Below are 14849 nucleotides of genomic sequence, written 5' to 3'. Positions count from 1 at the left end.
GGGTTAATGTCACATTGAGCAAGTTACTTAGGCCCCTGAGCCTCAGGTGTGTCTATCAGTAAAGTGGGCATTCTAATGGCTATGTCATTGCGTTCTTATGAAAAGGAAAGGAATTGTTAGTGAAACACAGGACTTGTGTGCTGACCAAATGATAGTCAATTTTTTTAAAAAATATATTAAACATGTGATGCTAGTTTCTGCTGTGCTTCTGGGTTTTTAAAAAAATGTTTATTTATTTATTTTGAGAGTGAGAAAAAAGTGTGAGCAGGGGAGGGACAGAGAGAGAGGAAGGGAGAGAGAGAGAGAAAGAGAGGAAGAGAGAGAGAGAGAAGTCGATGCAGTCTCCACACCCATTCAGGGCTCGATTTCACAACCCTGAGATCACGACCTGAGCCGAGATCAAGCATCCAACGTTTAACCAACTGAGCCACCCAAGCATCCCTCATAACCATCCTTGTTATAGTTTTACCCACTACAAATACTCACTACAAAAACCCACTCTCATTAAAGAAGAAAAAAGAGGTGCATTTAATTTCTTGATGAATAAGTGTTTTTATGCATAAAACAATACTATAGGACTAATCAAATTCTACAGTTTCTTTCAATGCAGACTTTCTATAGTTCAGTTGTAACTAACATATGAATGAAGCAGATAGAGAAACCATTATTTTTTAAAGTTTTTTTTAAAGGTTTTACTTATTTTTGAGAGAGAGAGAGAGAGAGTGAACGAGCACAAGTGGGGCAGGGGCAGAGAAAGAACCAGAGGATCTGAGGCATGCACAGTGCTGACAGCAGAGAGCCTGATGCTGGGCTTGAACCTGCGAACCGTGAGATCTTTACCTGAGCTGAAGTCAGACACTGAATCCACTGAGCCACCCAGGCCCCGAAAACTATTATTTTATATAGAACTTTAACAAATGTGTTTGAGAGAAAATTAGATGAATCAGAACACCACACTTCCTGACATCTTGACTAAATAAAATATGACAGTTGTTTTTAAAGCATTTCAAATTAAAAGGAATGACAAGAATATTAAAGAGTTTATAACACAAAATTCCATTCCTGTTACCACAAATGTCATTATAGCCTTTACCTGAAAAACAGGGTAGTACCATAATTAATTCTTTGAATTGTTGTGATGACTCAGGTTTTAAAGAAATGAAAATCATTAAGCATAAGTGCCTGGCACATAATAAGACCAAATCAAGAGCAGCTATTTGTGTTAGCTATTACAGCAAAAGCATTTCCAAACACTCCTGGATCTTTACAAGGAAGGCTCCTCCACTCACTGATTCATTCATTCAACCAATATCTATTGAACACACGTTGTTTACAAGGCACTGGTCTAGTCACTGGGAACAGGGACACAAGATGAGAAGAAAGACCCTGTCTCCCTGAGCCCATCTCCTTTGACAGTCCTTCTCTGACCACTTGAGTCTAGGTCACACCCTATCCAACACACTACCCTGTCAGCCCTGTAGTTCCCTATGCTTTATTTGATTCAGAAGTGCTTATCACTACCCAAAGCCATCTTTTTCATGTATTTGTTTACTCATTTATTTTTGGTTCACTCACTCCAGCCCAACCACCCCGGAACACACATTCCATTGAGGCAAGAACCGAGTCTTCGCACCACTATGCTCCCTGTGCAGTACAGGCTTATACTCACTCAGGGCTCACGTAATTCAACCTCACTTGGATAGCAAAATTCCAGAGAAGAAAATCATTCGAACAACTTATTTGCTTTTCTTTGTTGGTTATGTTGATGTGCAGAATTAATGAAAGAAAAGCTGAAAAGAGGTGAGACCATTTAACTCACAGAAGAAAAACAACCATGGAAAATGGCCTTTAATCATCTGGAAGCCTGGGTTCTAGCTCTGTGAGACCCTGTGCAAGCCGCACCTCCCCAACCACATCCTTGTCTATAAAATAGGAAGGACGATGTCCTCTCTGACAAGCCCACTTTGTATGTGGCAGAAACATACAAAGACATAAATGTAGCTGCCATTCAGACCCTATTCCTTATTACAGTCTTCACACGCATCTGCACAGGTGGGTCTTACAAAAATGACCCTTTGAAGTACAGAAGAGCAGGGATTATTTTCATTGTTTTACAAAAAAGGATACTGATATGTACAGAGTTCTTCTGACTCTGGTAAGAAAAGAGCAAGGAAATAGAGAAGGGGGCAGGAAGAAAGAAAAATGTCAGGAACAGTATTTGCAAGATGCAATTGTTCATCCACACTAACTTTCATCAACAAAATGTTGATGTGACCCTCTCAGTCACTCTTGTCCCACTTTATAAATGAGGAAACAAAAGTCCAGAGAGTTTAATGCAATGGCTTCCCCACAGGGAGCCTACTGGTAGATGGAGTCAATGGGCTGTGAGTCCAGTTGTGCCCACTTCAAACCCTACACTCTTCGTTTTCACCCTGTTGTCCAAGAAATGATCAAGGGCAAAAAAATTTGGGAGGAAAGAAACATGCTATGAAAAATAACATTTTTAATCACTCAATCATTTTTTTTTAATTTTTTTAATGTTTTATTTATTTCTAGGAGAGAGAGAGAGAGAGACAGCGTGGGCAGGGGAGGGTCAGAGAGAGAGGGAGTCACAGACTGAAACAGGCTCCAGGCTCTGAGCTGGCAGTCAGCACAGAGCCCGACGCGGGGCTCGAACCCACGAACCGCAAGATCATGACCTGAGCGAAAGTCGGACGCCTAACCGACTAAGCCACCCAGGCGCCCCTCACTCAATTATTTTTTAAAAAAGGAGAATTATCAACTCTTTCTTTTTTTCCCCAGTTGTACTCTGGGCAGAAAGATATGCGAAGCAACATGAGGTTCACTAAGGGGAAAGCTTTAATAGTGTTTTAGTCACTAATGAGCTGATGAAAGATACCTTTGGAATAGAGTTCCAAGATGTGTTTAAACCCTGACATTGGGACACCTGGGTGGCTCAGTTGATTGAGTGTCCAACTTCAGCTCAGGTCAGGATCTCACGGTTTGTGGGTTTGAGCCCCATCTTGGGCTCTATGCTGACAGCTCAAAGCCTGGAGCCTGTTTCAGTTTCTGTGTCTTCCTCTCTCTGCTCCTCCCCCACCACACTCTGTCTCTCTCATTTTGAAAAGTAAATAAACATTAAATATTAAACAATAAACTTTAAACAATAAACATTAAAATAAATAAATAAAAATAAACTCTGATATAAAACTTTTGTCATTCAGAAGGATTTGAATGAATCTATGTGAAGATAAAGGGATAGATGTTAATTTAAGTTTCTACTTGTGATCCTTGATCTTTATAAAATGGAACTATCTTTTTAAATTATAAAAGGATACATTTTTATACATTTTTTAAAAGTCAGAAGTGAATAATATAGAAAGTACCCCACAAGAGACAACTTGACATAGCTGCTATCTACACTATATTTGTTTATACATGTATAAACTTTTACCTGCTTGTGACCATTCTCTACATACTGTTCTCTAGCCATTTTTTTCCACTCTTTATGATCAACAATGTCTCCAGTTAATACAATAGATCTACCTTTTTCTTTTCAATAGCTACATAGTGAATATATCATATATACTTTTTTTTTTAATTCTCCTGTCCGGTTCAAACTGCCCACACAGTTTTAGTAGTTCCTACTATATAGGTGTGAAAACAGTAATTTCTTTCTTTCCCAGAAGCTTTGGTCACTTCGTCCACTAATTCTGGGTTTGTAAGAAATACTGACAAAGAATAAGTACTCATTTCTAGAACAAAAAGTTCTTCAGGTAAATGTTACGGAGTCTTCTGCTTCATAAAGAACTTTTGAAAAATAAAATCTCTATTGCATGAGGCTCAAAGTCAATATCCCATAGCCAGAGAAGTGACCACAATCTCACATCATGAGAGTACTTAGAATTCTTACAAACCATGTAAAAGACTTTGGACTTTATCCTGGAGGCACTGGGAGTCAGTGGGACATGTGTTCTTTAACTGGGGGACAGCATGGTAAGATAAATGATATAGAAAGATCTCATGGGCTGAAGATAATAGTTTAAAATGAAGAAAATCCAAGGGTGAGGAGACCCAGTTGCTCATGAATGAAAACTTCTTTTAAAGATTTAAGTTTATACTTTATTAATATTTTACTTTTTAAAAAGCTATTACTTTATTTACTTTATTAATGTATTAAGTATTGTTGGGACAAGTTGACTCTAAGCCTTGATATAATCACTGCTTACAGAACCCTAAATACAAACTCTGACCTTAACTTCTAAAATGTCTCTTACCCTTAGTTAATTGTCTAAGAACTGATCTTCACTTCCAAGCTTTCGTTCCTTACCACATGAACTTCTCTCTAGAGGGCTACTTGAATGTCCTCAGGACATAGAAGCTACTCCCTCCAGAGCAAGAGAGAGGGCAAGGAGGAAGCCTAATTAGCTTTAGGACCTAATCTCAGAAGTCACACAATATCACATCCACCACACGCATTTCATTAGAAGTAAGCCATTTAGTCCAAATCACATTTAAGGAGAGAGGAACTCAAGTACCATCTCTTGAAGAGGGGAGGGTCAGAGAATTCATTGACATATTTTAAAACCACCACAGGAGCCCAGTTTCAAATCCATATTGATGCCCATGAGAACCAGAGCCTGAGGGGAATGTGAGACATAATTCTCCAGGAATTGACAAAAGCAAAAGGGAATTATTTGGACTTCCACAGACCTTAGAAGTGGGTGGTTTCACTTATCTAGACAGCTGAGAGACAAGGATGCCAGATGATATTTTAGTGATACTATGAACCCCCCACATTATCAGCTCTGTTAATGAGAGCATAAGATCTAAATCTTTCCTGTTATTCCTCATAAGCTATGAGAGCATCTCAAGTATTTCATCATTTCCATGTATTCCAAATTTTAACTCCAAAAGTATTCGGGGATTTTGTTCTCTTTTGGAGCAGGATTAGACATGTTTCAGTTGGAGAATGTGAACCTTAAACAAGCCTTCAAGCACCTGGATACTCTTTTCTGTGTGGGCTTCTATGAAAGACAACTTTAGCTATGTGTGTTTGTGTGCTAGGCATTAGATTGAGAAGTTACATTGTTTAACCAAGTTATTGAGCCAGTTGGACACTGTAGGGTACAAGCAGGAATAAATTTTACTTTTTATCACCACTGCTCCCTTTAAATCCTCTATAATTAATTCATTTACCCTCCCCTAAACGAAATCTCAAGCAGATCTCGGTTTTTCCAGTCACTCTCAAACAGTAAAATATTAGTATATTTTAATCTAGTTTAAATGGGCATATCATTCCATTTTAACATCTCATCTCTGAGTCTTGATGTCATATTATAATCATAATTGGAGGGGTTTATTTTCCCTTTCTTAGAGTTTATAAAAATAATGGAGCACCTTGTCATAGATAGGATCTTAGAGTCAATGAAACATAGTATCTCTTTTTCCACTATTAACAAAAATCTATTCAAGCATAGTAATCAAAATTCTATTCTCATCAAATTTAAAACTTCTTTCTTCTTGGAGCCCTTGGCCTACTGCAGGCTAGGAAGCCAATAATGAAAAAAAAAATAGGTGTGGTTAGATTCATATCTACCTCTTCTTCTACCTTCTCCTTCACTCCCTAGCTGCAGCTTTGGGACCTTTCAGGGATTGGAAGAAGGTGAGTGAAAAGAAGTCAGGGTAAATAAAAGTATCCTCTCAGTACAGTCAGTTATACTCTAACAGAGATACCCTCTTTGTGAGGGATGTTCTAAATGTCAATTCTTTCTTTCTTGGAGTGGTTTTGTGGCTTTTTCAGAGACAACTTCCATCACTGGAAATCTCTCGCCTACGGTTCCTTTGACGTACACCATGCCTCCTCCAGCTGGCCACTTAAAACTTCCTCTTTAGCCACTGGTTTCTTATAGCCCACCCCTCCATTGGGTCAGTCCCCTTGTGTGGAGTCCCATTCAAAACAACCCAGTAGGATTCCCTCCTGTGGGGCCTCACAGGTTCATGGGGAGTTCAACCATCCCTTGTCACACCAGAGGCTAGAAGTTGTGGTGGATTCCAGCAGCTCTGTCTTCCTTTATTCCACTACAAATCAGTGGAGCTCAGGCCACTGACGCTCACCTTTAGACTCTGCGATTGTGGGTCACATGCTAGTCCCTGTATCCCTCCAACTTCAAGGAACACGTGAAAACTTTCCAAACGGTTTCCTTGAAGCTTCCTCGCTGGGTCTGAGGACACCATCTTACTACTTGCTGCTTGGAATGCTCAGTCTTAGGCAACCTGACTTCTGGTTTACATTTCATCATCAACTTTGGGACAAACACAGTAACACATAAAATGCTAAATAAATCAAGTTTTATTAATTAAATCAACTCATGGACTACTTTTTCAAAAAAGAAGTTGAGAAATTCCTTGCCATCAGAAATATGAGTAAGGTGAGATATAGTAACTGTTTACTTTATGTTAGGTCAAATTATATACTGTTGATGTATTGAGGACAAAACCTCACCAATGTGGTTATGCCTGCTGAGAGTGCATAACCTAAATCTAATCATGAGGAAATGGAAGATAAAGACTCCAAATATAGAAATCAAATCAAATTATCAGCTTTCATACTGACAAAGATAATTTGGGGGATTGAGAGGCTAAAATCTGCTAGTACTTCACTCCTGAATTAATCAAACTTCACACCGGTGTCCCCCGCCCCGTTCTGTGCATAAACCCTCTTAATTCAGGAGACAGTGTGTCTCCTAGGAGGAAAGGAGCCTAAAATACACACAGGGCTCTGGGGTAGGCAGACCTAAAAGAGAAAAGAACCCAGAAGGAGCTGAAATACATATGCTCACAGCAAGTACACGGGTGAGCTTTGTATTTCTAGGGGGGGATCTAGATAGACCCTCAGCCACAGGGCTTGGAGACTCTACAACATCTTGGCTGGAATTAACTCTTTCCTCCAAGTAAGCCTAGTTTTCTTCCAAGGCACAAGGCATGAAAGTTAGCTCAGGAATTTTTTTTAAAAAGATTTTTTTTTTTATTTTTTACATGTTTATTTATTTTTGAGAGACAGAGACAGAGCATGCACGGGGAGAGGCAGAGAGAGGAGTCACAGAATCCTAAGCAGGCTCCAGGCTCTGGAGTGTCAGCACAGAGCCCAACACAGGGCTCCAACTTAGGAACCATGAGGTTCGGCCCCCACTCGCCAGCAGAAAGACAGGGTTTGCAAGTGGTAGCCCTTCATGCCTAATTCTTTCTCTCAATCTCACTGAAGCTTTGAGTAGGACAGATCTTAAGTGGAAATTCCCTTCCTTTTCTACCACATGGTTGAAAATTCTACTTTGATGGCCTGTGCAGGGATGCTGCGAAGAAGAGAAAGTGTTCCTTCTACATGAGAGATCTGTATACCTTAGTGTTATCAGTTTGCTGTCCATTAGACAGGTTTTCTTTTCCTTTCTGCTTTATCATTTGCCTTCAGTTTTTTTGACATTGGCTGAAAGAGAACTTTTTTATATACAGAAAACTCAACAGTGTCCACTTAGCCTAGTTTGGTGGCCAATTCTTTAGCTTTGCCTTCTCCAACTTGGCAATGCAAGCACCGACTTTGGACCCAGAACATTGCCTCCCTGGTGACAGCAGATCACCATATCTGTCATTGTCATTGGCCCCGATGGCTTCCACCAGCTTAGCCGGAGACCCTTGGTCTTCCGAGTTAATCTGTGTGAAGGCGACAGTGGTGCAGGTCTTCCGGTGGACCAGATGCCCTAGCTAGCCTTCCCCTGGATGATGCCATAGGGAAGCCCCATCTTACCACACAGAGCAGGCAGGAAGACATCTAGCTCAATGGGATCCACATCGAGTGTAATCACCACCAGCTAAGCCTTCTTGTTTTCACCAAGGTGGTGACAATATTAACCACAGCTCAAAGGATAGGTGACCTCTTAGTGAGGACATCCCCTTTCCTGGCAGCTTTCTTCTCAGCCCAGGCCAACAATCTCTGCTTCTCCTCTTGCTTTGTCTCTGGTCTGTACCTGTGGGCCAGCTTAAGCAGCTGAGTAGACGTTTGGTGGTCCAAGCCTGAGTGATCTGGTTAATCATGGGAGACACTTTTAGACACTGATAAAGAATAGCCATTTGCCACAGCAGCCAGAGGTAGTGGGGCCATTTGACAGAGCAGTTGAGGTCCCTTTGGGGCTGGATGTCCTGTTTAATGCCAGAATTCTTGGGCCTTTTCTCAAACAGGGGACTGACCACCCCCTCCCCTCCTGCTTCTTCATGACAGCAGGGCCCAATGCCACCTTCTTCCCTTTCAGCCTTCTTTCCTTTTGGCATCTTGGATGGCTGGAGGAGAGAGTCATTGCCTTCAATTTTATGTGATTTCCTAAATACAGATATTTCAAATACTTAGCATTTTAACAGAAAATTCAGACAATAAAGAATTCATTAAGAACACAAGATAAAACCTTTTAACATTTTTAGTTATTAGCAGCTCACTCATTCATCAGAAAATTGAGTTTTGTTTTCAACTATGTGTGTACTATGCCCACTTTACTTCAGAATTACTTTGGAACATCAAATCTTATATAAACACACCTCTAATTTTGTGTCTCCTACACAGTAACACATTCATTGAGACAGCGTATTTTCTCATCTCTCATATGTCAATGCTGTATCATAGCTCTTAATTTTTCTAAGAAGATCCAAGATTGATCTGATTTTCAAGAAATTATCTCACTTTTTATCTTCTCTGGGTTTTTCTTTCTTTTAAAAGACCATATCCCTTTAGATAATATCTCCTAGAATTCAACACATTTTTATAGACTATTGATACTTCTCTTGAAAACCTGTCAATTTTCATTAACCACAGAATGTATTTTTTTCTCTTCACATATTACACACACTTTTTACTGTGGAAGGCAAATATCATCTCCTTATTCTGAACTATCTGGTCATTCAGGTTTAAGTGTATCTATATTATATAAATAGCAATATTTGGATTTTGCATTTGGAGGCCAGCCTAGGAGTCTTAGTCTTATAATAGGGACATTTGGAGCACTCATATTAATTATTCTAAGCAATATGCTTCCTATACTAGTATAATCTTACATGCTTTCAATTTTTATACTTCTTGCTATTTCCTTTCTTTATAATACTATCTTTTGCTGCATTGACTTGTATTAGCTTTTTCTTCTTTTCTAGTACTTACTGGTCATACACCCTATTTATACTATTCTCATCTTGACATAATAGTTATTATAATAAATACATCTGAATCCATATTTCTAGAAAAAAATCAATCATTATTTCTACTGGTGAAATACGACAACCTTGCCCCTGCCCATCTTACCAGTTCTAACTGAGCTTTCTGATCCAAACGATTATTCTATTTTTTCTTACTTTATATATCTTATCTTCTAAGAAGATGATACTTCTTGTATCATTTTCATTGTGTTATAAACTTAGTAACAACTCTAAAATTTGCTGGCCTGTCTGCATATCGATTTTTGTTTTACACCCTTCTTCCCATTCTTGAGCTCTTAATTTTGATTCATTTCTCAGCCTATTGAACCAAAAGAGCACTTGCTAACTCTCCATTAGGCTATATATGTTATTGCCTTCACTGCTACTTTCAGCCGTAATGCCCACCATTTGATGGTATCTAACTTCCTACTTTGTGTTCTCACAGCACACTCATTGTGCATACTTCTAATATGGACTTATTTCATGTGCATGCACTACTGGAATTTAAGCTCCCTGAGAAAGTGAAAATTAGTAGTGGGAAACCTCACTAAAATGAAGTCAGGAAGTTTCAGCAGGGGGAGCTCTCATGCCCTATGCTCATAGTCAATTACAGAACCAACAGCAAGAGCCAGACTTGACCTTGCACAGACTTGACTTTGCACATGCATTACAACTCTACTATTCCAGCCAAAAGAAGAGATGTTTTCCTTATTCCCCACTCCACCACCCACCCCTAGTCACCTACCTCCACAATAGCTCAGTCAATGAGAAGCCACCACACTTCAAACTCTTAGTTTACAGCAATGAACATAACAGCCTTCTCAACATGCCCCTTTTCTTCTTAAAAAAGCGTACCTCTCCTTTGTCCTCCAAACTTGCCTACAATTTTATGGTAGCCTGTTTGTCCCAGATTGCAATTCTCTTTCATGCCTGAGCAAACCCATCTTTGCTGGTAAAATAACTGGCAGTTTTAATTTTAATGTTAACAAGAGCAATTGTTTTTTTATTTTTTCTCTGTCATCTCTGCTTTGTTTCAAGTTAGCTACCTGAAGAGTCTGGGAGGCAAAAAATAGAGACTCTCACTATTGAAAGAAGAAAATCATTAGCTGAATTATTTAACATTTCATCCCTGGGAACATTTCAGTATTCCATGTGCCATGCTGTAATGCTAAATTTGTACATAGAAACATGGAAGATAGAGAGCTGAAAGACAACAGTCCCTTCAAGGAGCCATTCAACTGATAGTCAAAACCACACTCACCCATGTGAGGTACAATCAAGAAGAGAGCTGAGCACCAGACATGAGCTATGTCCACACTTAAGTGACAGAAGAATGGAGGGTGGGAGTGAGGGAGTGATGAGGAGAAGTAGGTAGCAGATTGAATCAATCCAGTGATGACAGAAGCAGTCAACAGTATCTAACAATGAAAAGAGATCATGAAAGATGAGGGATGAGAAAGAAGTATGGTCATTAGAAGCTGATGATCTTGTTTTCCATCTTTTATACATGGTTAAGTCATCTCTATGCTCTTCCGTTGTTATTTAAAACTGTGAATATTTAGATAAGCAAAACCTCTGGCCAGCCTGGGTACCTGCTGAAATAGGTCAATTGACATATGTGAAAATTCAATGCACTGTAGTCACATGCATGGAAATACATGGTAAAAAGATTCTAAAAATTAACATGGCACCCCATAAAAGTTGCTTTCATAAATTAAATGTTCCACTCATATTTCTTATAGCATAAAAGCCTAATCACCTTTAAATGTAAAAAGTCTTGTCATCAAGAAAAAACGAACATCAGATAAAATATAATGGTAGAGTTCTTTACCTATTTGCATTTAACTGCAGCCTACTGCTTTAGGAAAAGACTACTAAGGATTTGGAAAACTCCATGAAATCATATTGTACCCATGTGTGAAGACAAATATATATCTCAAGAGTACTACTCAAGTGTACTCTAAATTGTACAGGCTCATGATGAGAAGGAATCTACTTTTGGTGTTCACACTGATTCTTTGGCAATTTGCAAGGGCAAGAAGATACTTCTACTTAAAGATATAGTTTATCACTGAATAGCTTATCAAGATTATATCAGTTTTCTCTAAAAATCTTTGTACTCAAAAGAATTTCCCCATTACCACAGATAACTTGAGATGTTTCAGAACAGAGACCTTTTTCAAATGGGGAAAGTCAAATCTAGAAGGAAACTTATAGCTTACAGCCAAAACCACATGATGATTAGTTTATTTATTAGTTGAAATAAGTATGTGTCAAGAACTTAACTAATATTTAAGTGTGGTGTACATCAGTGCTTCTCATACCATCTATGGTGAAGGACCTTTTACCCCTAGCCCATTATGATCTAAATACCTTTGAAAATTTTAATAAAAATAAGTTACTAAACAAAATAACTTTTACAAAAAGCCCTACTTATTATTACATTCGACAAAATAAAATTAATCTCTCAAATTGCCCTTATAATGTTCTAAATTCTCTCAATTTCTGTTCTTATCTATTTGCAGGCTACTGATAGTGGTGGCCCAGCCCCAGCCTATGGACCACTTTTGAGATACGATATTCACCATAAAATTGATGTTCATGACACGATATCCATTACAAAGTGGCTAAATTGTATAGCAACATCCCTATCCTGATTCTTAGGCAGGGCTGGTGACAAGGAGAGAGCATGTTTAATGCTTTAACCAACACGGTGTTTGTGTCTCAACTCAATGGAAGCTTCCTTTGCTGCTTTGACCCTAATTAGGAAATGTTCTCTCAGTCAAATCAAATTCAGAAAGCCTCCTACTGGCACAATTAAGAGCAGACCAATTACAGAAAAGAACAAATACACAGAAAGAAAACTTGCATGGAAACTACACAATCAGGCTTCTTTTATACATTATAAGCACCAAAGGATCAGTGAAAAGACTTTTAGGCTTTTCTGGGGCTTATGAAAGGTTTGTGTGTTTTTGTTTTTGTTTTTTTTTGAGAGCTAGGAAATATTTACTAACTTCAAAAAATCAACATAGTAAAGTTAAAATCAACAAATATTAGTATCTAAAATATATAGCATTAAGAAACAATCTGATTTAAAAATGGACAGAGGACCTGAAGAGACATTTTTCCAAAGATGTGTAGATGGTCAACAGATACATGAAAAGATGCTCAACGTCATTCATCATCAGGGAAATACAAATCAAAACTACAATATCACAACTTTCAGTATGGCTGATATAAAAAAGACAAGAAGTAACAAGTTTTGGCAAGGATGTGGGGAAAAGGGAACCCTCATGAACTGTTGGTGCAGCCACTGTGGAAAATAGTATGGAATTCCTCAAAATATTAAAAATAGAAATGCCATATGATCCAGTAATTCCACTACTGGAATTACCCAGAGAAAATGAAAACACTAATTTGAAAAAACATTTTCACCCTATATTTATAGCAGCATTATTTACAATAGCCAAGATATGGAAGCACTCTAAGTGCCCATCAGTAGATAAATGGGTAAAGGGACACCTGCTGGGATGATTTAGTCAGTTGAGCATCCGAATTTGGCTCAGGTCATGATCTCACAGTTCATGGGTTCTAGCCCCATGTTGGACTCTGTGCTGACTGCTCAGAGCCTGGAGTCTGCTTCGGATTCTGTGTCTCCCTCTCTCTCTCTGCCCCTCCCCACTCACACTCTGTCTCTATCTTTCTTTCAAAAATAAATAAACATTAAAGAATTTATAATAGATGAATGGGTAAAGAAGATGTGATACACACACACATACACACACACAAGAGCATTATGCAGCCATGAAAAAGGATGAGATCTTGCCATTCAGGACAACACTGATGGATCCAGAAGGTACAATGCTAATTAAAGTAAGTCAGACTGAGAAAGACAAATATCATATATTTTCCTCAGATGTCTAATCTAAAAACCATAAACAAAATGCAGAATCAGACCTAAAAATACAGAGAAAAAACTGATGATTCCCAGAAGGAAGTGGAGGTTGGGGAATAGGCAAAATGGGTGAAGGGGAATGGGAGATAAAGACTTCCAGTTATGGAATGAGTAAATCACAGGAATAAAAATACAGCATAGGGAATATAGTCAATGATATTATAATAGTATTATATGATGACATGATAGCTATACTTGGGGTAAGCATAGCATAATGTATAGAGATGTTGACTCACTCTGTTGTACACCTGAAACTAATGTAATATTGTGTGTCAACTAAAAATTTTAAATAGAAAAATAAAGCATTGATTATCAAATTAATGACTAATTATAAGTTAATAAATTATTTTATTAATTATTAAATTTAGTGTTGAGTTTAAAATTTTTGTTTTAGAGAGACAGAGATAGAAAGAGAAAGAGGTGGAGGAGGCAGAGGGACAAAGAGAATCCTTAAGGCTCTACACTCAGCACGCAGCCCAACACACAGCTTAATCCCATGACCCTGGGATCGTGCCCTCAGCCAAAATCGAGAGTTGGACACTCAACTGATTGAGCCACCCAAGCATCCTAAACTTAATGTTGGTTTAAAATTCTTTGTATTTGAGGAGCACCTGGTGGCTCAGTCAGTTGAGCCTCCAACTCTCAAGTTCAGCTCAGGTCATGATCTCACTGTCATGAGATCAAGCTCCACATCAGGCTCCACATTGAGCATGGAGCCTGCTTGAGATTCTCTCTCCCTCTGCCCTTCTCCCCTATTCACTCTCTCTCTCAAAAATAAATAAATAAATATTTTTAAAAGTCATTATATTTGAAATCTACTTTTAAGTTAAATTTTATCACTTCCCAATATTGGCAAGAAATCACAGCCAGTGGGTATTTTAAGGAACTTATTTGCGGCTAAATTATTTAGAAAGCAAAGAAATCATTTCAAAAAAACTTATAGCAAAAAAAGTTATATGGGCTGTGAAAAAATGTTAATGAATCTGAGGTGACATAGGCCTTCCAAAATTGTTTTAAAAGTCCTGCTCACAGTCTACAAACACACTGACTTTGTTAGGTGAAGGAGTGCATTCAGAGGGTACAGATTGGAAAGATTTGGGGAGTAGTGCTAGAATACAGATATTTCCAGATTGACATGTCATGCAAACAGGTGCCTTGTGCTGGGCTTGGTGGAAGAAGCCACATTTCTTTTTTTTTTTTTTTTTTTTTGTCTACCTATGTTTTATTTTTAACTATATACTTTTTTTCTTACAAATAGTTTATTGTCAAATTAGTTTCCACATAACACCCAGTGCTCATCCCCACAAGTGCCCCCCTCCATGCCCATCCCCCTCCCCCCTACATCCATCAGTTCTCAGTTTTTGTCAGCATTCAAGAGTCTCTCATGGTTTGCCTCTCTCCCTTTCCCCCACCATTTCCCCCCTTCTTCTCCCCCTTGGTCCTCTGTTAAGTTCCTCCTAAGCCTCCTATATGTGAAAACATGTGATATTTGTCCTTCTCTGCCTGACTTATTTCGCTCAGCAGAACACCCTCAAGGTCCATCCATGCAGCTACACATGGCCAGATTTCATTGTTTCTCATTGCCATGTAGTATTCCATGGTATAGATAAACCACATCTTCTGGATCCATTCGTCCGTTGATGGACACTTAGGTTCTTTCCAT

At 38.6% G+C, this 14849-nt stretch overlaps 1 pseudogene; it reads right to left on the bottom strand.

Moving 5' to 3' along the window:
- Positions 1-7528: 7528 nt before the first annotated feature.
- Positions 7529-8328, bottom strand: LOC120238562 (annotated as a pseudogene).
- Between the last annotated feature and the right edge of the window lie 6521 nt (positions 8329-14849).

The sequence above is a fragment of the Hyaena hyaena genome, unplaced genomic scaffold (genome assembly GCF_003009895.1).
Source record: "Hyaena hyaena isolate Hyena2069 unplaced genomic scaffold, ASM300989v1 scaffold_209, whole genome shotgun sequence".
In the NCBI taxonomy this organism is placed as follows: domain Eukaryota; kingdom Metazoa; phylum Chordata; class Mammalia; order Carnivora; family Hyaenidae; genus Hyaena; species Hyaena hyaena.
The sequence above is the reverse complement of the archived record's forward strand: the minus strand, read 5'-3'. Positions and strand labels throughout refer to the sequence as shown.